Genomic DNA, 23221 nt, shown 5'->3' on the forward strand with positions numbered 1-23221 from the left:
AAAGAAAGAAAGAAAGAAAGAAAGAAAGAAAGAAAGAAAGAAAGAAAGAAAGAAAGAAAGAAAGAAAGAAAGAAAGAAAGAAAGAAAATTTGTTTTACATAGAACATTTCTCATTTTGGTATGGTATGTTTTAAGCTAAGTATTTTTCCTTTTGTGACTGGTACATTAAAATGCCTTTTTTAAATTGATCTTGCTAATAATCTCTTGCTTCCAATAATTTGTCTATAGATTCTTTTTTCTTTTTTTTTTTTTTAGCTGAGCCATCCTGCTACCTGTTGGCAGCAGCTGCTCAGCTCGGGCTGGACTTGAACTGCTGTTGCTCAGAGTTCAAACTCTTGAGCGAGCTCTTAACCAACTGAGCCACTCAGCCGGCCCCTTGTCTATAGATTCTTTAGTGACTCTATCTATACCATCGTGTGAAAATTATCAGAGAATAGTGACTTTTTGTTGTTTCCTTCACAATATTCTTTTTATTTCTCTTTCTCATCTACAACCTGGCTAGGACATCCTAGTGCTAAAGAGAAGTAGTGACAGTGGAATGTCTTATTATAAGAAAAATGCTTCTAAACTTTATTCATCAGAATGTTTACTGTGGATAGACAGGTACAGGTTATAAAATTTCTCTTTTATTCCTTTCTCTAGGAGGATTTTTTTGCTTTGAAATCACAAATACATGTAGCATTTTATCAAATACTTTCTCTGTATCTGTTGAGTTTTCATCTTTATCTATTATTGTGATTAAATACGATTCTTATGTTGAACCAACCTGTATTACTAGAATGCACCCAACCTGATGATAATATATTATCAGAATTGCACACTGTGGCCTTATCCATGCTAGTATTATACCTTAGGTTTCATATCCTATCTTCATAAGTGAGGCTAGCTTGTATTCTTCCTTATTTACATTATCCTGACTGGTCCTGGTATTAAGACTTACTAGTCTGAAAAAAAAAAGAGTTCATAAGTGTTCCTGAATGAGGGAAACTTTGAGTTTGTGAGGGCTGAAATTATTATTTGAATACTTTGTAGAACTAGCCTCCCAAACTATCTGAACCCAGTATTTTCTTTGTGGTAAGACATGTAAGTACAGAATTAATTCTCTTAAATGGCATATTTCTACTACTTCTTGAATCTGTTTTAGCGTTTACATATTTCTGAAAAACTATTCATTCAAAACTACATTGGCATGAGCTTTTCATGCCAATGTAGTTCACTACTCTTTTCAGTCATAATGTTCCTGTCCAATTTTTCCCCCAAAGGTGAGGCTCTATATAGCTCCTATCACTCTCAACATCACACATAACCCAAAAAAATAGTTAAGGACCACTTAACTATATCTCAGCCATAGAAGTGGGCTGAGCTGTGGCTCCATCAATACCTGGAGGTATGACCTCACCTAAGCATGTCATCCTTATTAACGTTAAGTCTTAATAACCTATGAACTTAGGAAATTAAACAAATTCAGTGTTTACACAGGGGAGCAGTGGTTCCACCAGCCCACTAAAAAACAGGAAAGAAAGTGCTCTGATTTTTCAAAGTTCCATCTTTTATTCTTAGAGAATGCTCTTTCTGCTTTGATGGTATTCCTTGGATGTAACATTAGGTAGTAAGTTTACTTTGATAATTTTTATTTTGGAAAATTAAAAATTAACAGGACTATACAAGGTGTGATCAAAACATACAGTGAATGTTTAAATTTAAAAAAATGATTACAGTAAAAGACACATTGCTTTAACCCCCTCAAAAGACTCCCTCTCACTTCAAACACACTTATCCCATCATTCTTGCCACTTTCCGAAGTAGTTCTGGAAGTCTTCTTTCGTGAGTGTCTTTACTTCATCCTCCATCACGACAACACTCCGTGTCTACACATCACTTATGGTGTGGCAATTTTTGTCAAATAAAAACATTATGGTGTGTTCTCATCCACCTTATTCACCGGATCTGGCACCATGTGACTTCTGGCTCTTCCCCAAAGTCAAAATGACCATGCAAGGAAAACATTTTGGGTTTTTTTTTGGGTTTTTGGTTTTTTTTTTTAGCTGATCCATCCTGCCACCTGTTGGCAGCTCAGCGGCAACTCAGCTTGGGCCAGGAATCGAACCGCTGTTGCTCAGAGCTCGTACTTTTGAGCGAGATCTTAACCAACTGAGTCACTCGGCCGGCCTGAACACATTTTGAATTGATTTAGAACATCAAGGCAGCCACACAGTGCAACTAAAGACATGAAAGAGGACTTCCAGAACTACTTCAGAAAGTGGCAAGAATGATGGGATACATGTGTTTTGAGGGAGACTAATGGCAATGTGTCTTTTACTGTAATAATTTGCTTTGGTTTTTTTAGCTTAAACATTCACCGTATTTTCTGATCACACCTCATATACATTTTTTCAAACCTGGAAGCCGGGACCCAGTGAACTAAATAATCTCTAAGGTCCTTCATGACCCCAATGTTATACATGAGTGAGAGAAAGGAAGAGAGGGTGAAAGGATGGAAGAAGCTGATTATTTACATTAACAAAAACCAAGTTACCTACTCACGTTCAGGACCTTATTTATCCAATACCTTCCTTGTTTCTGAGCTTTAAACTCTATAAAATCCCCAACCTCCACCTAAATGCATGAATCTTCCAAATGTAACATTCTTAACAAATCACTCTCAGTAAAAATGGCTTTCACTAGCAAACCACTTGAACTTCAAATTCTTCAGCTTGACAAGATAACTAGTACCATAATTTTCTCCAAAGCATATAGGTTTTCAGACCTTTCTAACTATCCCTCCTAAATCATTCATTCATTCATTCATTCATTCAACAACTCTCTGTGTCTATAGCTAAATACAAAGATTAATTAAAGAATTTGTCTGACAAAATTCTTTAACTTCAAGGACCTGGAGGCAATAAGGAGGAAAGAAAATACAACTTTCTTATCTAGCATTGGTAAAGGTAAGAGAACTATCTCAAAAATGTAAAACACAGGCAGTGACTATTGAAAGAGCCACACCCACTACCACAAAGTCATCCTAAGACTGCCTATCAATACCTACTGAAGTGTCTAAGTAGAAGCAGAAGGAAGTATCTTTACATTACTAACAGCAGAGGCAGCTAACATTTAAGCACTTAATATAACATCAAGAGGTTAAAAAACTCACTCGAAGTCACACAGCTTTGAAAAGATAAACATAGGAGTTAACTGGGATTTTGCTGTAGAGAACTAAATGATCAGGTAGGTGGAAAGGGAGGCTTGGATGCTTGAAATCTGCTGCCATCTGGCTCTATGTGCAGAAGCCAAGAGCAAAAAGAATTCCTCCCTGGCTAACTGCTTAACTTGACCAAAATCAGAAGAAAAACAAGAACAGTAATAAAGATTGGAAAATTGACCAGGAATTTCTTCCCTTTGTCAGAAAGTGAAAATCCAGAAGCATGGGGAATCCTAGCAAAACTGACAATACAAAGCAGTATGCAACTTCAGACTCGACTTCACGGTACAAACATAAATGTTACAGGAGTTCCTCAGAGGAAAAAAAGGCCACAGATGGGCACAGTGGAGGAAGGCATAGAGAAGAGGTGCGTTTGAGATGGGCCTTGAAGGTAAATGGGATTTGGGTCAAAAAAATGGTGAGCTATCCTTCTGCAGGAAATAGGGAGCGCACAATAACAGCAGCAACATAAGAAATATTAAGTCATTTAATCCTCCCACGGGCCCTATAACATAAGAATTATTATTTATCCTATTCTGTATGTGAGGAATTAGAAGCCCAGACCAACATTCTCCAACTTTTTGGTCACAGAACCCCATATACTTTTAAAAATTATTGAGGAATCCAATAGTAAGAGCTTTACTTATGTGGGATATATTTACTATAACAGGGAAATTTTTAAATTATAAATTAAAAGATAAATTAAAATTTTCCCCTATGAATGAAAATTTTAGGATAATTTTAAATTCTAATTTTAGGATAAATTTAAATGGGTCAAAGACAACAATGGTTCTCAACCAGGAATGATTTTAGTCCCCTTGGGGGCACAGGCAATATTTGGAGTCATTTTTGTTTGTCACAAGTGGAGAAGTGCTAGTGGCATCTAGTGGGTATAGGCCAGGGATGCTGCGTAACAGCCTACAATGCAGAGGAAAGTACCCACAACAAAGAATTATCCAGCTCTACAATGTTAACAGTGCAGAGGTTCAAAAACCTGGTTCTAGGGCCTAGAGAAACTCTAGCATGTGTTCAATAATAATCATGTACAATAATGCGCACAGCAGCATTTTTGTAACAGCTGAAAACAATTCAAATGTCAAATCTAAAGAAGAATCAATATATAAATCAGAATATATTCACCCAATGGAATACTATACAGCAGTGAAAAATTAACAAACCAAAGGTACTCCCAGCAATATGGATGAACCTAAGAAAGTTTAGTCTTGGAATATTCAAAGCAAATGTCCATTTTTACAAATCTAAAAAATAAAATTTAATCTGTTCTTTAAGGATAAATGCACACAAAATAAATCCATTTTTTGTTTGTTTTTTTAAAGATTTTTACTGGAGAATTGGGGGATGGGAACAGTGCTGGGGAATTAGGGGAAGGGGAACAGACAAGTTGCTGTCTTTTTGTTCTTCAGTCTAGTTGTGGAGGACGTTGCTTCACTGGCCCAAGTTGGCACTATCATTGCACAATTCCCGGGCGAGACACATCAGTCGTCGGCTTCTGGACGGCCGCTCACTGCGGCCAGCAGCCGCTCACGCTGGCTGCTGGCTACACAAGGTAGCCCATGGCAACCCGCTGCAGCAGAGGCTGCAGCCTACGCCGTCGCTGGCGACTCACCGCAACCCAGCTCCAGGTTGAGCTGTTGTTCAGCATCTTAGCTGTAGAGGGCAGTGTCACTGGCCCTCATATGTGGGATCAAAACCTGGGCCCTCTGGCATCCCAAGCCAGCTCTTAACCAACGCGCTACTCGGCCGGCCCTAAATCTATTTTTTTAAAGCAAGGGAAAACTGAACACAAAAATCAGAACAAGTTTCCCAAGGGAAAAGTTCATGGGATAGAAAAGAATCACAATATCTGGGTGAATTCACAGGACTGTACCATACATATCTTTTGCATGCCTCAAGCATAACATTAAACCATTTTTTTAATGATGAAACAACCAATACAAGTGGTGTGTTTCTGAAAATACCTGGAAAATTGAAAAAATATTTAAATTGTGGGCCCTAAGAAAGATTCATTTGATGTAAAACCCAAGAAGGAATTTATCTGCAAAGATGGACTCTCCATGGTCAACCGAGGGCCCAAATTTTATGAATAATACAAGTGTAGCACCCACTTGCTGACAGGGGCTCCTCGCCTACCATGTATACCACCAGGAAAGAACCTAAGACTGAACTGTTGGACTCCTGCGCTATGTCCTGCTTGTTTACTTGTCTGAACTGACCAGGGCAAGAAAGCCCTGGTTTCATCTTTCTACCAGTGGATTGAGACCTGTCTTATCCAATCAGAACTACACAAAATGTATCCTCATTTGCATCTATACCAACCAATGAGAATTGCACAATTTGGACTGCACAATTTAGAAACCTCATAAGCACAAAATTGGGAACCTGGGTGGGAATTTGCTGTATAAAAGATGGCCTCCCTTTTGTTTTGGTGGAGAACAATTTAGGTTACTACCTGAATCTGTGTCTCCCAGGCTGAAGTTACTTTTGCTCAAATAAATAAATGCTTTTTATTCTTTATTCCAGTCTAAAATTAATTTTGGTTTACAAAATGAAACCAAGAATTTTTTTTAATTTCAATGCTGAAGCCATTCTGTAATACCAAACAAACATTCCTAGTTTTTAATTCTTACAATTCTGTATTTTTGTAAGTTAAATGTATCAAAAGCAAGACAGACCTGCATGTACATCCCAACATAGGGCTTTAAACTGTTTTTATCTGTATTTTGTGACATCATATTAATTGAAAAGTCTATGGTTGGGTTATATATTTGTATTCAAGCATTTAAAATGAAAATAATTTGCTTAGGTCTCCTCCCTTTAGTCTTACTCTGCTATACAACCAATAACACAATTATAAACACAATTATAATAACACAAATATATAATGTATGGATTAAATAAACAGTCAAGCGTGGCTCCTTTGGTAAAATAACTTTTAAATAATCGTCAACTATAACATCAACAATGACTTTAACATTAAAAGGTAACTTGTGTAGAAAACATTTGCACACTAGGATAAAAAATGTTTTCTAGCTCTGTGAACTATGCATTTTACCAATACCCTTTGATCTTGGAGGAAATCTTGACATAAATGTATTATCATTAACAACAGGGAAAAAGAAAGTTTACAAACAGCAGCAATTCTAAATAAATGTTATCTAGAAAGTTGTTTGTACCATTTTATAAAAGCAATTTCTCACATGGTGATACAGGAAAATGTCATGTCACATCTTATCATTCAGTGTGTCAAAGATACAGAGAAGAAAGACAGTCAAGAAAAAATAATTCGGGCCGGCCGAGTGGCACATTAGTTAAGAGCTGGCTTGGCACGCCAGACGGCCCCGGTTCGGATCCCGGGCCAGTGACATATGAGGGCCAGTGACACTGCCCTCCACAGCTAAGATGCTGAACAACAGCTTAACCTGGAGCTGGACTGCCATCGCCGGTGTCGGCGTAGGCTGCAGCCCCTGCTGCAGCGGGTTGCCATGGGCTACCTTGTGTAGCCAGCAGCCAGCGTGAGCGGCCAGCAGCCGCAGTGAGCGGCCATCCAGAAGCCAGCTACTGATGTGTCTCGCCCGGGAAGAGCGCAATGATGGTGCCAACTTGGGCCAGTGAAGCCACGTCTTCCACAACTAGACTGAAGAACAAAAGGACAGCAACTTGTCTGTTCCCCTTCCCCCAATTCCCCAATAAAAATCTTTAAAAAAAAAAAAGAAAAAATAACTCTGTAAGTGTAAATGCAGACAGTGTTTAATCCTCTTTTGGAAGAAAGTAAAAAATAAATTTGAAAGTGATATAGAAAGTACATTTAATAGAAAAGTACCTAATAGACTATGATTACTAGACAAAGAAAGGAAAGCATCATCTTGACATTGTTTATTTTCTAAGAATAGAAAATACTAAAATATTTTCTTTACTATTGGACTCTCCTTACAAACCCACTATTTTTAATTTGAAGCCAAAAGTAATCTCTAATTTGCATATCAATAAAACATCTAAGGAACAAAAGTGCTTTAAAGTTATGAAGAATGTAAAAATCATTTGTAAAACATACAAACTTAACGTAGTATCTCATTATGAGATTCATAACCCTTATAAAAAGGGCTAAAAAGAAAAATTCTGAACAGTTTTCAGTAAATATTAGTTTTCAAAAACTTAATTCTCCATTACTTCCAATTTTTAGGCAAATTATAAAGTTACACAAAAAGTTGGGTCCCAAGAGGACCAAAAAAATATGCAATCAATGCCGATATTTCTACATGAATAGAAAAAAGGATTGTTCTTTTATGACTATGAATATACGAACCTAATTCGCTTTCTAATTTCCTATTATTATGCAGTAGAATTGGTAAGGGCACACAAAACAGCCAAAGAAAGCAATTTCACTACTTTCCAAAACTTGCATTTCATGTGACTGTGAGTTCCAACTAAAAGCTTGCTGGACTTGGACTGTCTCACTTCAGAGGCCTGGGAAGTAAGAAACGCTTCCTGGTACCAGCAAGAGCTACCTGGTTCTCATAGGTTCCAGATGCCCTGGACCCACTGCACCTGCTGCAGCTTCTTGGCTATCACCGCACGGTGGCCCACGGGCCTCTGCAGCAGGTAGGCTGGCAGGCCATCGGTCTTATCAACTTCCCGACTGCGCCAACCTGCGCACCTGCGGGTTCCCTGGTGCCAGGGGTGGAACCACATCACCATCAGTTCTTCAGTAAGAACTCACAGGAAGCCATGTAAATTACCCATTCTTAGTTTCAAACATAAAAAATGAGGCCCAAAATTTTAAATATTTTGAAAGCATTTAAATGCAATTTAGTATTTTAACTTTGAAATTATTCCTGAAGATTCACAATCACATATACGGCATCAGCTATATCAAAAAAAAAGTTTGGAAAACATCAAACACAACAATCTGATGGTCCTTGCTTATTTCATTATTAATGAATGTAAGGAAAGCTATTTTAAAGAATTATAACAATTTGCACAGTTTTTGTTAATTACCTGTCGAAAAGACCAAGCTTGAGGGAAAAGGATTTGCTATATTTTCATCCTATATGCAATGTCTGGCACAGTACCTTGCACAGGTATTTGCTGATCATTTATTCTCTTGATCTTGATAACACAGGGCTTCCTTGACACGCAAACACATCTAAAAGTATTTTCAATATTTACTAGATGAGTTTAACTTTTCTCAAAAACTCAAGTATTTAACCAAATTATAATAAATACAAATACAATCATGATACAAGCACAAAGGAAAATCATAATCTGTTGTCCAATGCTTCTCATAGACTATAAAAGATGGTTTCAGTAATACAAGACCAAACCATCACTAATGCTTACAAAAATAAACTCTATCTAGGCCACATTTTGTTTGATTCATAATTTTTCTCTGTTGTCAATACAAATGTCTCCATTTACCCGGTCTTTCTCCATTTGCCTGGTCTTTTGAGTGAGACCCAGCCCATCTCTGCAAATTCCTTCAAAAGTATACTCACAGCTATCCTCATGGACAACTCTGAATACCAACATCTTATTAAAATGAACATTTGGGGAAAAAAAATAAACCTTGCAATTTGCTTGGCTCTTTCCTCTGTTTTACATACAATACTTCATTTTCATTCTTAAAAGCTTTCTGAGATTAGCAGACTGTGATTATTCCCATTTGAGAGATGATGAAACTAAGGCTCAGAAACAGAAATGACTTTCTGAAGTCAGACAGCAAGTAGGTGCAATATAAACTGACTGCATGTTTAGTATCCACCAGACCCAGGCCCCAAATATAACTGACCTCTTTGCAAGGCTCTCCAGCTACCACAGAAAAAAATAAAACTAGACCCACTAAATTTAGAAGGAATCTTCAGCACCAAGCCCAGATGGTTTCGCAGAATCATACTCAATTTTTAAGAAATAAATCCAGTGTAATTTAAGCTGTTCTGAGCACAAGAAAAAAAAATAGCAAGCTTTAAAATCCTTTAAGAAGCAAGTCTAATTTGGGTAACAAAACTTGACAATTGGCCCAAGAAAACTACAAAACAATTGCATTTAAGAGCATTGATGAAAATTCCTTTTACAAATGAGCAAGCAAAATCCAAAAGCACATTAAAATAATAAATCATAACCAAAAGGTTGTTCCAGGAATATGAGAAAGTTTCGATATTAGTACATTATTTAATTCTTGGTGTATATGTGTGAATGTGTGTGCATATGGTTTAAGTATATAAACTACACACACATATAAACGTGTATCTGAACATACACTTATTCCCTAGCTCTACTCACTAAGAGGATATGGAAGCAACACCCCCAACATCAACAAGCACCTAGATCTTAGCTTCTAAATATTTGGGGTGGGCGAAGTTGAAGATGAGCCTGAATATTTCCCTGTACTGAAAGGGAGTGCTCAAAGAATGATCGGACATGTAAAAAAGACACAAAATTCAATTTAAAAACAGTTTTGGGCCGCCCAAGCGGCGCGTTGGTTAAGAGTTGGCTTGGGACACCAGCTCTGAGCAGCAGGGCCCTGGTTCAGATCCCACATACGGGCCAGTGACACTGCACCCTCTACAGCTAAGATGGTGAACAACAGCTCGACCTGGAGCTGGGCTGCCATGAGTGGTCAGCGATGGCATAGGCTGCAGTGAAGCTGCAGTGAAGCTGCAGTGGGCTGCCGTGAGCTACTGTGAGTGGCTGGCAGCTGACGTGAGCTGCCTTGAGCGGCCGTCCAATAGCTGGCGAGTGACTGCCTTACCTGGAAAGAGCACAATGATGATACCAACAGGGGCCAGTGAAGCCACATCCTCCACAACTAGACTGAAGAACAAAAAGACAGCAACTTGTCTGTTCCCCTTTCCTGACTCCCCAGCGCTGTTCCCCTCCCCCAATTCCACAATAAAATATCTTTAAAAAAAAAAAGAGTTCCCATGGGCCAAACGTATCACAATTTAAGCATCAATATAAATAATATTAACAGATTACAACTCTGAATAAATCAGGAAACCATAAATCCAAATTGAAAAAAAATAAATGAAATTAAAAGCTTGATAAGATATTTACATAGATTTTTCCAAAACCAACAGTACTTTTAAAGCAGAGAAACATGTAAGACTCTAACTTAATCAAGCAATTAAAGTGAATATTAACAGTAATAGAACAAAATGAAATTGTGTGTCAACTGATAAGATGTAATTAAAAGCACAGCATCATCTGTGATATTCCTGTCAAAGATGCCTCAAGAATTTAACCACGAGGGAACATTACTATAACAAATGCCGAAATATAAAGGGTCTCAGGATTAGTTAACAGTAATGTATCACTGTTAACGTCTTGATTTTGATGGATATAATGTGGTTACGTAGGAAACTGTCTTTGTAGCAGATACACACCAAAGTATTGAGGTGTGATGGGGCATGAAGGCAAATTTTTTAAGGAAATAAAAATTTTTTGTACTATAATGAACTTTTCTAAGTCTGAGATTGTCCCAAAGTAAAAAAAAAAAAAACCAAGAAAAATATTTTTAAAATAAATACAAAGGAATAAATTTATGAAATGTGCAAGATCCACGTAAAGGTATATTTTAAATGTTCTTCATAAGGACTTAAGACTTAAATCATATACCATATTTTAGGACAAGAAAACTCAACATCTTAAAGATACTTCTCTGTGAGTTTATTCCCAATAAAAGTATAAATGTTAGAATATTCTGATGAGCCGAGGTGAATACTCCTGAGGGTCACAGAAGCCCAGCAGGTGAAAACCCCTGTTCAGGCTACTCCTCAGTGCTACCCAGCTCCATCTGTGAGGACCTGTCACTGAACAATGTCTGATTCCTCATGTGCTTTTCCATGGGCCATTCTAGAAAGAGCCCTGTATGCTCTGAATCCAGGTTCTGGTTCTTCTTGTGAGTTTGATTAGGGAGCGACAATGAGGACATCAGTGGTCCAAGGCCTGACATACCCTGGATCAAGTTCAGATTTGTGAACCTGCAAAGATGAAAATGAGAACAGGGCTATGAAGTCCTCTAAAAGTGCTGCCACTTATACACATACACACACACACACACACACACACACACACACACACACACACATCCCCAAAAAGGTCCTATCTGTCCAGCGAACTGTCCTCACTTTAACATTTCTCTCCAATTAACGTTTTCCATTCCTCTCTAATAAATAGTAAATCAATATTTAGAACAAATATTTTGTGTAGCTTATCAAATTTATTTTCAAATATTTAATTTAATCTACTAAGGCTTGAGTGTTAAAAGACTAAACAATTTCAAACATGTGTTTGGGAAATATTACTGATCATTACACATTTAAACTATCATTGTATGTTTCCTTCAATTTTTTGTCTCACTATTAACTAGGTATTTTCCAAATTTAACAGAAAGAAGACATCACCTGTAAACACCCTAATTCACCCAAAATTTTCTCCATTCCTTCAACTCATGACAGACAGCTGGGTTTTAATATGGGATACTAGAACTTTCCAAATTATCGAGCTATGGACCACCGTAAGTGGACATTCATTATCAACATGCTTGAGCGGGGCAAGGAGAAACAGAATCTTATTTCAGAAAAAAAAAAAGATGAAAAACAACGTTTGGTAAACTTTAATAACTTAGACAGGAAAGGAAAAAGATTCAAGTTAGGAGCAAAAATATGGGTCACCATGCAGTGCAAGACTACACAACATGCACGTGGAACATACGTCCCAGCTGGCTGGGCAACAGCTACTGAAACCTGGGCCCTAGCCACCATTTTAACAAAGTTGTTATTTTTCCTATTTGTGACTATGTGAATGTATAGGAAATTTGTTTTTTCAACTGAGCCTTTCTGATTATAAATGCAATAATGTTCATTCTCAAAAAAATGTTTCAATGAAGGAAAACCAAAATTACCAGTAATCCCAACACCAAGTTAACATTCCAATGTGTTTTTTCTAAACACATACACATTAATAAGCTTGTTTAAACACAACTGGGATCATACAATATATATAATTTTGTATAGGTTTTTTCATTTAACATAGAAGGTTTGGAATTATCTAATGTTTTTAAATATTCTTCCAAGTTATGACTATCAATCACAGCATAATGTTCAGTTAAAATAGCCCTTGTGCTAGACACTAGGTTATTTCTAATATTTAATTAGCAAAATAGATAAAAGATCAATATTTCATGATGGGACCAAACAGCACCAAGCCTTGTGGTAAGTGAACAAATGAGAACCACAGTTCTAGGGCTCAGCTCTCGTGATCCATTGAAAGAAACACCCTTACCCAGCCAGGCTCCTTAATTCACACATTCACAAATATTTACTGGCTTGCCTTGATCCTCCTGTTTTCATTTCTGGAATTTGGTTTGTAACAAACTAAGAAAAGAAAACTGATGACAGACCAGCCTTAAAATCCAGTGACTGATTTACACACCTGTAATGACCTCAGCCAAGTAGGGTGGAGTGAGTTATTAGTGAGGGGCTATTAGTGAGTGGCCCAGAGAAACCTGGAAGATAAGACCTAAGGGAGAGTCAGGTTTAGATTCTTCTTAGCCTGACCTTAACCAACCCTCCTTTAAGATCAGGCCCAAACTTATAAAGTAGAACTAACTTTCAGCAACAGTCATTTCTTTTAATGGGAAAGGGGTAGGGAGGAAGGGGGTGGTACTTAAAGCTATACTTAAGGGAGGAGGGGGGTGGTATTTAAAGCTATACTTGTATTCCATATCAGCAAAGACAAAACTAGCAATTGTTCCAAAAGGGAGAGGAGCTAATGGAAATGGAGGATTTTCCTTGCATTGCTTTAGGGACCTGCTGTTCAAACTGCAGTTCTACCCAATTCAGTGAGTTATATCAATGTTTTCATGTAATACAGAACAAAATAGAAAATATCAGAGTACGGCACAGCTGGCAAAGTTTTGTTTCATGAAATTTTTGTTTCAGTTTTATATACGAGTATGTATGTGTGTGTTGAGTCAGGGTGGGTAAAATGTATTTTCTACTGTGTGTCTGGTTTTAATTTCCTTAATTTTTTCAAATATATAAAAGTAATTTATTTGTACAACAAATGTTTTTGAACACCTATCGTGTAGTGCTGGTGAGAATGGTATGTTGGTGTGATATAAGTGAATAAAAATACTTGATCCCGGCCCTTGTAGATTCTTACAGTTTAGAAACAATCAAATAATCACATAAATATAAGATTATAAACTGCTAAGTGTTATGGAAGGAAAATTTTAGGGAATTAAGATACATTATTACTAGGGATGCTGGTTTAGATTAGAGAAGAGATAGAGGTGACAGGTCAGGATTCTCTGAGGAAGCAGTCAGGCAGAGACCTGAAAGATGTATGGAAAGGAAGAAAGGGGAAGGAAAAGTCAGCCTCAGCAAACAGCACTTTCAGCAAGGGCCTTGTTCAGTCTGAGGAAAAGAAATGCTAGTGGGCAGAAAGGAAAAGGCTTGAGGGGAGCTTGGGGTAAGAGATAATGCAGGAATTTTAAATATCCTCAGGGCAATGAGAATGATCCAATTTACATTTTAAAAGTTCAATGAGTGGAGCAGAGGTTGGGAAGGAGGCCTGAATAAGTACTGAGATGATGCCAGGTGGAGACCAGGGGACTGATCTGATACATAGTTAGGAAGCAGAAGTGACAAAAATTGGTGAAGGTCTGGGTGTGAGGACTAAGGAACCATGAGGTGTCTGGAATAACTATTGAGTGAGCAATGAAGTGGGATGAAATGCATGAGAAACCCCAGAGAAGCAGAGTTGAGACAAAAGATGGAGTTCAACTTGCTACAGTTAAAATGTAGAGATGCCAAATTAATAACTGAAACTGAATGGAGATATAAAAAAAGGGAAGTCATCACCCAAAGGGTTTTGATGACACATTATTATGCTCCCTAAATATATGCGCACAGTAAAGTATAACATAAATCCAGAAGACTCTAGAATAAATTTTAAAGATTCTATGGAGCAGCAGTTCATAAATACCATAATAGCTGAAGTCACTGTGAATCTGAAAATATAAAGAGCAACAGTGTAACTAAACATTCACACTCAAATAACCCTCTTTCATGAAATCCTAGGGAATCACTTACCTACTGTGTTCACCGCTGTCTGCTCCACAACTAGCATGAAGAAAAATGTACCCACTTCTAGGCAGCATAAGCACCCAGCAAAAATAAGACAAATAGTGCAAATAACAAGAAATAATGCAAGGACAAAGTCTGTAGTACTAGGAGACATACAAATTTTTTAGTAAGGATGTTTCTCAGGGAAAAAATGGAAATGAGTTATTTGGCACAAACTTAGTTCTCATACAGTATCAGATGTCAGCTTCTGTTCCTTAAGAATCAGTTTAATTTCAACACCAGAAATTCCATCCCTAGGCAACCAACAGGAAGTATCCTCATCATTCTCTAGAAGTTCCTAGATATGAGAAAGAATCAAAGTGTGCCAAAAGCTTGATGTTGGAGCTACAGTAAAATCTCATCTAAGTTATTAAAACAAAATAGGTTAGAAAGAAATTTACAAAAATGGCTATTAGTGATTTTTCTTTTTCCACTAAATTCTCCTGTTTCCAGGTTTTCCCACAAACATGGATTTTTTTTTTCCCTGTTCATGAAGGGATAGATACTAATAGGTAGGATAAAATTCAGACAATGCAGATACACCTGAAAAGAGACAAATTGCCCTTAATTCCATCACGGAACTAACCACTTTCAATATTTTGTGTGGACCTTTTTCTGTGTGTAGAGCGAAGAGTGATGATACACAATGAATGGTGTAATTGTTTAAGACTATGAAGGAGGTTACAGAATGCTGCTATAGCAAGTGTACAGGATTGAGGAAAGACTAACTTTAAGAAGTGACAATTGAGCTGAGCTACCTAAAGGATAAGCTGAAATTAACCAGACAAAGCGCAGGTAGAGGTAGAGGTCTAGGCAGAGGAAAAGGATGTGTGAGCAGGGCACCAACCCAAACACAGCCAGGGAATTGGGGAGGAAGATGAGCTTGTTGGAAAGGATCTGGAGACTGACTGGACTTACTGAGAGAGTTGAGAATTAGGGCTTGATCCTCAGGGAAACAATGATGGCAGGCCATGAAAAAAAAGCACAGTAGAAAGGCTCCTTAAAGGAATTGTTCTCATTGCTTAAATGGGCCTAATCCTTCCCTCTGCAAGTATGGACATAGGTTAGTTATCACCATCTCCTCCCAAAAGGGCAGGGAGGGTAAGGGCAAAGTGGAGTTGAATGAAGTATAAAGACACTAATCCAATATTTTAAATTTATACTAAAATATACAAAGCTCCACAAACCCTTCTAGATTGGTGGGATAAAGAAGATACAGTGACTTTAACTATGGCACAACTCACAAGAAATTCCTCTTAGAAATGGGGGTGGGGAGAAGAGCATTAGATATTCCCATTTAATAAAAGGAAACAAATTTTAAAAGATAGAAAGATCTGCTTAGACACTGAGTTTAATGACAGTATGGAATTATTTTTTCCATAAAATGGAAAAAATGTGATAAAAAATGTTTTATCACATTTCTAATATATAATAAATAAGTATCAAGGGAATAATCATTAACTGTATAAAGAAACACTGAGCTAACAGAAAGGGATGATCTTAAAGAAATCCAGACAAAAAAAAAAAAAAAACAGCACTATCCTGCAGCACACCCCCCACAGGGAATTCTAGCCTCTTAGAGAAATGGACTTGGTAGTGGAGCAGGAAAGGGTCAGCAGGCCCCTTAAAGGTCTAGACACAGTATCCCTCAATACTAATTACCCTCTCCTTGCTCATTTATTCATTCAGGAGGAAGTGTTTAACCCAGCAATTCCACCACTAGGTATTTATCCAAGAGTAAAGAAAACATACACACACACACACACACACACACACACACACACACACACACACACAAACTAGTTCATGAATGTTCATAGCAGCATTACTCATAATAGTCAAAAAGTGGAAACAAACCAAATGCCCATCAGCTGATCAATAAATAAAATGTAATATATTCATGCAATGGAATAGTATTCAGCCATAAAAAGGAATGAAGTACTAATACATACAACATGGATGAACCTTGACAACATTATGCTACGTAAGAGAATCCAGTCACAAAAGACCAGATATTATGTGATTCCATTTATATGAAATGTCTAGAATAAGCAAATCTATTGAGAGAGAAAGCAGATTAGCAGTTGCCTAAGCCGGGAGGGGAGGGGAGGGGAGGGGGAGAGAAACTGACAAAACTGCTAATGGGAACAGGGTTTCTTTTTGAAGTGATTAGAAATGTTCTTGGGCCAGCCCAGTGACTCCGTTGGTTAAGAGTTGGCTTAAGAGTGTGAGCTCTAAGAAACAGGTCCGCCGGTTCAATTCCCACATGGGCCAGTGATGCTGCGCCCAAGCTGAGCTGTCGCTGAGCTGCCAACAGGTGGCAGGATGGCTCAGCTGGTATAACAACAAGATTGCCTGTTCAGTGATGGGCTACATCCACCCGCAACTAAGACTGAACTCCGCACCTTGAGCTGAGCTGCTGCCTGGATAGCTCAGTGCATAGAGCGTTAGCTCTTAACAACAAGGCTACGGGGTTCAACTCCCTCATGGAATGGTGGCTACGCCCACCCACAACTAAGGCTGAACACAGCACCTTGAGCTTAGAAGCCACTAGCTGCCCACGGGAAGCCAGATGGCGACTGGTGCCCTCCATAACAAAGACTGAAGAACAACTTGGCTGGTCCCCCTCCCCAATTCCCCAACACTGTTCCCCTTCCCCAATTCCCCAATAAAATCTTTTAAAAAAAAAGTTCTAAAATTGACTGCGGTGCTGGTCATACCATTGAATTGTACACTTTAAACAGGTGGATTGTATGGTGTGTGAAATACATCTCAATAAAGCTGTTATTTAAAAAGAGAGTGGAAATTTTGAGTACCTCGGGCATTATGGTAAATTAAAACAGCGATAATGAAAAAAAACACAGAACCTGTCTGCAAAGCTCTAACATTCTAGTAGGGGAGAAAAGTCAAGAGGTATTTACAAAACAATGAGAAAAGGAAAGAAAAAGACTAACCTAACCTAGCCCTGGGTGATTCAGAAAGTGTACAGAAAAAAACAAAAAACAAAAACAAAAAAAAAAACTAATATACCAGATTTTCATCCTTAAATTGAAATCTAAAAATCTAAAAAAACGTTTAAAAAAATTAAATACATGTTCAGCTTATTAAAATCTTTATTTCCACAGAATGGTTAATGGACTTTTTTAAAAGTATTCGTGCACATACAATGTTTAAAATATATTTTTAAGTTTAAAAAAGCAACCAATTAAAGTCTGTTCATATGAAACAAGTCTCCGATTTAAATTGCACTGTATTAACAAGTTCGTGGAGTGCTGTAAAGATTATGTGCAAACTTTTCACAACACCTTAAATTGGGAGAAAGAGCGCCTAAAAAACCCAAACCCCCATGTAATACATTCTTAAGCAAACCATGGGGAGGGGAAGAGAACCATCAAGGTAGGAGAACTTGAGTAATGATTTTAAAGAAGAGTGCTGCAAAATAAAAATGGGCTTTAAAAATTAAAGTCACTAATTTTCAACCACAACATTTCGAAATGAGAATATTAGTAACCATTGTCATAGAAACAGTGAAGACGAGTTTCCCGGGGTTAAAAACAAAAAAATACTACAAACTCAAGTGGGTGAAATAGGGCAAAGTTTGGTACGCAGCCTACCAGAAACTTTCACCGAGATAAAGGTGGACCAACTACAACTTCTAACCTACACTTCCGAAACAGGGCTCGATAAATCACCTCGCGTGGTAATTTACCAAGTGCTACAAAAAAGTTTGCCCTCCCTTCTCCGGGAAGAACCACCAGACAAAACCCCTCCCAGGCATCGCCCACAACCAAAGCCATCCCGTGCAGACGCGCACCGTGCAACTCCGGGGGAGACAGGCTCCGAGTTCACCCGGAAAACAACCGAATCGGGTCCTGCTGGTTTCATTGGCTGAGCTCAGAGGAAAAACCCAAGCTCGAGCCCGGAGCCCCAGCCTACCTGGCTCTCTCCACATTCCCACCCCACGCCACGTACCGTGCCTGGCATTCCACGCGACCCGATCCAACTCATACTTACTAAGCACCCACTGTCTACACTGCATCGTGGCGTCGGGCACTGCAGGAAGCACTGGCTCCGTGCCGGAAAAACCAAAAGGATAGCCAGGGGGACCGAGGACGAATCCCTGATAGGGGCTGGCTGCCTGCTACTGGGTGTTCTGGAGAGGAACCCCCACCCTCACCCCACGGCAGTGACAGTCCCAGAGAAGAAACGGCCCCAATGGGCGCAGAAGGCCCTGCATCCCCGAGTCCGCCAGAGACCTGGCCAGAAGGGGAAAGGAAAGGAATCAGCATCTCTGGACCACCCGCGCGCTCCTCTGCCCCAAGGAGCGCGACCTCGACTCCGGCCCCCGGGAGAGCGGCGAGCGCGGGCACCGAACCCTGGTAAGGGTCACAGCGGGCTGTCACTAGCTCCCGCCTCCCTCGCCTGCGACCATGGCCGGCCGCTCACTCCCCAGCGTGACAGTCACGGCGGCCGCATAACAAGCGTCTTGGATCCCGCGTCTCGGCTCCATCGGACGCCGGCACCCCCAGCTGCCCCGCGCCGAGGAGGCAGTGCCGGGAAGACCGCCCGGGCCCCTCCCCCACTACCCCCATGCCCCGACTCCGGAAAAGCGGTTACCTGGCTCGCGGGTGGGGCGAGGACACGACCCAGAGGAGGAAAAGGAGAAGGAAGACAGTGGCCTCCGGCCCAGGGAGATTTGGAAAATTTGGAAGACTAGTTCCGCACTGGGTGACAGCTGTTCGCTGCGCACGCGCACCGGGCCCAAGACGCCTATCCCTCCGCAGTTCCTCACCCTCCCGTCGAGGGGATGGGAAGCAGCGGCGAAGGCGCGCGCACAGCGCCAGCCGGCTCTCCGTGCGCGAGGGCGCGCCCGCCGTCACGTGACCACTGGGACCCGGCACTTAATGGATCACGTGAACTTCCAACAGCTTAAAGGTGCCCGGCACCTTCTTACTTTGGTCTTAATTTTCCGCGCTGTTCTTAACCTAGGTGCGCTAACGCCGCATCTTGTTCTCTAAAGACGAGCACGTCCATTTTTTCCCAGAGTGGGAAGACACTTGAGCAGAAGGAAGGAACAGGTGCACAGAACCTTGCCCGGAAGCGCCGACAGGGTTCCCGCAGGGTTGGACCTGATGGGAGTCCACGCGCCACACGTCGTCCTGGGCTCCGACGCGGGCCTATGGCGGCCTCCGGCGCGCGGACGTCAGACCGGCGTTTTCCTGGGTGGGGCCTCGGAGTGCCCAGCCGAGCCTGGCGAGGATGTCCGGGCTCACTGCTGAGCAGCAATGACAACGTGTTACTGCCCGGGCCTCTAAAGCTCCTAACCACAATGGGAGATCCGAAGTGAGTGAAGGGTGTAGTGTCCACCTGCCAACCTTTTAAAGAAGTAACTCGAGCAAGAGGCCGTGTAGTTAGCCTAGGTGAACGAAACTCCTGTATCCAGGCACCTACACGGAGCACGTCCCGCCCTGCGCAGGTGTGCGCTTGAGCTGGGGACACCGGGTGTCCCCAATAAGAATCTGGACTGCGGTGAGGGGGCGGCTCTCCCAAACACTAGGGATAGCAGTTTGTCCTGAATTGTAGTGACAGGAAGTGCAGGTGCCTCCGGACCCTTAAGAACGTACTTATATTAGCTTGCCACAACTTGTTGCTTCTGCGTTGTAACTCCGCCTTCCAAGGTGTCAGAAGAAACCACACAGGCTGAGCAACAGATGTTTTGCAAAACTGAACTTTTTTTTTTTTTTTAACTTCGGCAGAGTTCCCAGCTGGGTTCCTTGTGGCGTTTCCCCTAACGTCTTCTTAGCTAAGAAAGATTGGGCAGATAGTTACACTACTCAGCACACTTCAGCTCTCTAATATGCTGGGTTTTCTATTACAATCTACTGATTTCGACTTTTTAAATTATCTCAACAAATCCACTTACCACGCCCTTCAAGTCTCTTTTCGCTGGGAGGAGCATTTTGAGGACAGATGAAATGTGGTTAAGTAAGACTGATGTGATTACTGGACCACCACATTTCTGTAATCCACAAACACTGAAACTTGCCTTAAGATGTACACTCAACTGGAAATTTTCCAAATGTTATGTATACTGTAAAGATCCGAACCCTCCTTACAAGTCAATTGGATATGCTAAAACAATAAACATAGAACTTAATTAACATTTATTTAGGGCTTACTGTGAGCTTGACACTGTTTTAAGAACTTCACATATATTAATTAAATTAATCCTTGTGCTCGATTGTCTCGTTACAGATATAAAAGTTGAAGTATAGAGATTAAGAGAGACATCAAACAGCTACTACAAACCAGGGTCCTTGGGAAGCCATATGCTGTATTAGACTAGGAACCTCCTACACTAGAATAAGAAGTCTGGAACCCTGAATTCCAGCCCCTTCACCATTTGAAGATGCATGATGCTGCACAAATAACATTTGTTGAACATAGTAAATGGAGTCTCGTTTTTTAACCTGAAAAAGGAGGGTGACATACCAGCCCACCTGACTTCGAGCATTTCTGAACATCAAAGAAGATAATGTAAAATTTCAAAACACTTCAAAAGCTGTAAAGCACTGTGAATCTGTAAAGCACTTCACAGTTTTGGAAATTGAAGTGAGCCTACTAGAAGATCAACTGGATTCATGGCACAGAGGATTGTTGCATCCTTAATGTATCAAAATACCTCTATATTGTGAATTACAATGAAAATGAACATTTTAGCCATACAGTTGATTATGTAGGCCCCATTTAAAGCTCCATTTGCAGTATAATATTGTATGTTAGCTATATTTTTAATAAAAATCTTTAAAAAATAAAATTATTCTACCAAAAGAAAAAAACTCCAATTGCAAAAGGTGGAGGCTGTATATTGGATACATAGATTCCCCTTAAAGCTTATATGTTATGTGAACTATTGTTTAGGTCATCTCAGAGACAAACTTATAAATTTTTATAATATGTATAATGCAGTAAATTGATACACTACTACATAATATAGTCTAATTTTTAATATATTGCAGCCCATTAGACTTGCAAATCTAAAGAATTAAATAATAGTAATATTAATGTTTATATTTATCCTTATCACATAAGTATGTTATTTATACAGGTATAATATAAACCAACCAATAACTAGATGATTAGATGATGTTTTAAAGGATCACAGTGAATATAATAGTGAGTATTAATGAAATTGGAAACCTTGGTGGCTGTTTTTCTCTGTGTTCTGTGTTCTAAAGTTCAGATCAATTTAGCTCTCACCTGGATTTTATAATATTCTCCTAATGATATCTCTACCTCCAATGCATTCTCTATCCACCTCTTCCCCCTACAGCTCATTCTTCTATACAGCAAGCCAAAATTGTCCTCCTAAAGTAAAAATCAAATCATAATTCCACCCAATTGAAACACTTCATTAATTCTCCATTATTATCAAACTTTTCAGTCTTTTCCACTAAAGGAGTCACAATGCCAAAAAGACTATGGTAGCCAAGGGTTTGGGGATAGAACTTTGAAGTGACTCAAGCTTCCTGTGTAAATTAAATACTCATTCAATCAGTTTGGATACCATTATACCTGCCATTTGTTTTCATATAAGAATACCTAAAAATTACAAATAGTTAAATTATTTAATTTTCCCATCAAAATATTTGAATAAAATTAAAGCTTTGGAGAGAGATGTCGTATTTTCCCTGGGCTTCTAGTTTCCCCTGGGCCATTGCTCTAAACTTGTACAAGTGTACATTTGGGAGGGTGGGGTGTCAGGGGAACTAATAAGGTAGTTTGTTTTTCACACCAAGGAAAATATTGGAAATGATTTATGACATCCAAATCATAACACAATATTAAAAACTAAACATTCAGTTTAACAAATAAAAATAAAACCACAAACATAAGCTGAAGTTACAGACTCTTGAGTATTTATAATTTCAATTACTCATTATTATTATTTATTATGGTCATTTATTATTATTTGTGCTGTTTTGTGAACAGGTATTGGATAGTGATACAGCCATGAACAGGACAGATGTGGCCTTGCCCTCATGGAGCACACAGTCAAGCTATAATGAGATACCAATACACAGCCACAAAATGGCTAAGAATAAAAAGACTGACAGAAACAATTGGTGGTGACGTGGAGAAACATGAACACCAATAGAAATACATAGACATATGCACCAAAGACATACAGAAGGTTTATAGCAGCATTACTTGTGAAGTCCCAAATTGGAAACAACCCAAATATCCATCAACACTAGAATAGAGATATAAATATATATTTATACAATGGAAAAACTATACGCTAATGAAAATAAGTGAATTACTGCTAAAACAGAATGGCTAAATCTCACAAATACTTGTTAAATGAAAGAAGCTAGACCCAAAAGAATACATGCTGAGTGACTCCATTTATATAACATTTAAAAACAGAACTATTATATGGTGTTAAAAGTCAAACAATGGCTGTCTTTGAGGAAGAGAAAGGGAGTAGAGTGATTGGAAGAGAAGAAGTAAGAAACCTACGGGATGCTGGTTATGCTGTATTTTTTGCCTGGGTGGTAATAATTGTGAAAATTCATCAGGCTGTATACTTAGAATTTGTTCACTTTTCTATGTGTGACATTTAAATTAAAATGCTTTTTAAACATTGAGTGCATTTGTATATACCAATAATAAACTATCAGAAGGAGAAATTAAGAAAGCAATTCCTTTTACAATCGCTTCAAGAACTATAAAATACTTAGGAATAAATTTAACCAAAGAAGTAAAAGACCCATACTCTGAAAACTATAAGACACTGTAGAAAGAAATAAAAGAAGATACAAACAAATGGAAAAACATTCCATGCTCATGGATAGGAAGAATTAATATA

The 23221-nt window shown here is 39.1% G+C and overlaps 1 protein-coding gene across 4 annotated transcripts in view; it reads right to left on the bottom strand.

Annotated features, from left to right (window-relative positions):
* The window catches only part of KDM4C (lysine demethylase 4C), a 447429-nt gene that overhangs the window by 372492 nt on the left and 51716 nt on the right, over positions 1–23221 (bottom strand). For 3 of the 4 annotated variants that reach the window (XR_002126477.1, XM_019664743.1, XM_019664746.1), the window contains exon 1: positions 18967–19289. The exons of the other annotated variant lie outside the window; for it this stretch is intronic. The gene's annotated coding sequence lies outside the window, so the exon portion shown is untranslated. Of the gene's footprint in view, positions 1–18966; positions 19290–23221 lie in introns of those variants that run through there. 4 annotated transcript variants of the gene reach the window in all.

This window comes from Hipposideros armiger, unplaced genomic scaffold (genome assembly GCF_001890085.2).
Source record: "Hipposideros armiger isolate ML-2016 unplaced genomic scaffold, ASM189008v1 scaffold_429, whole genome shotgun sequence".
Classification (NCBI taxonomy): Eukaryota; Metazoa; Chordata; class Mammalia; order Chiroptera; family Hipposideridae; genus Hipposideros; species Hipposideros armiger.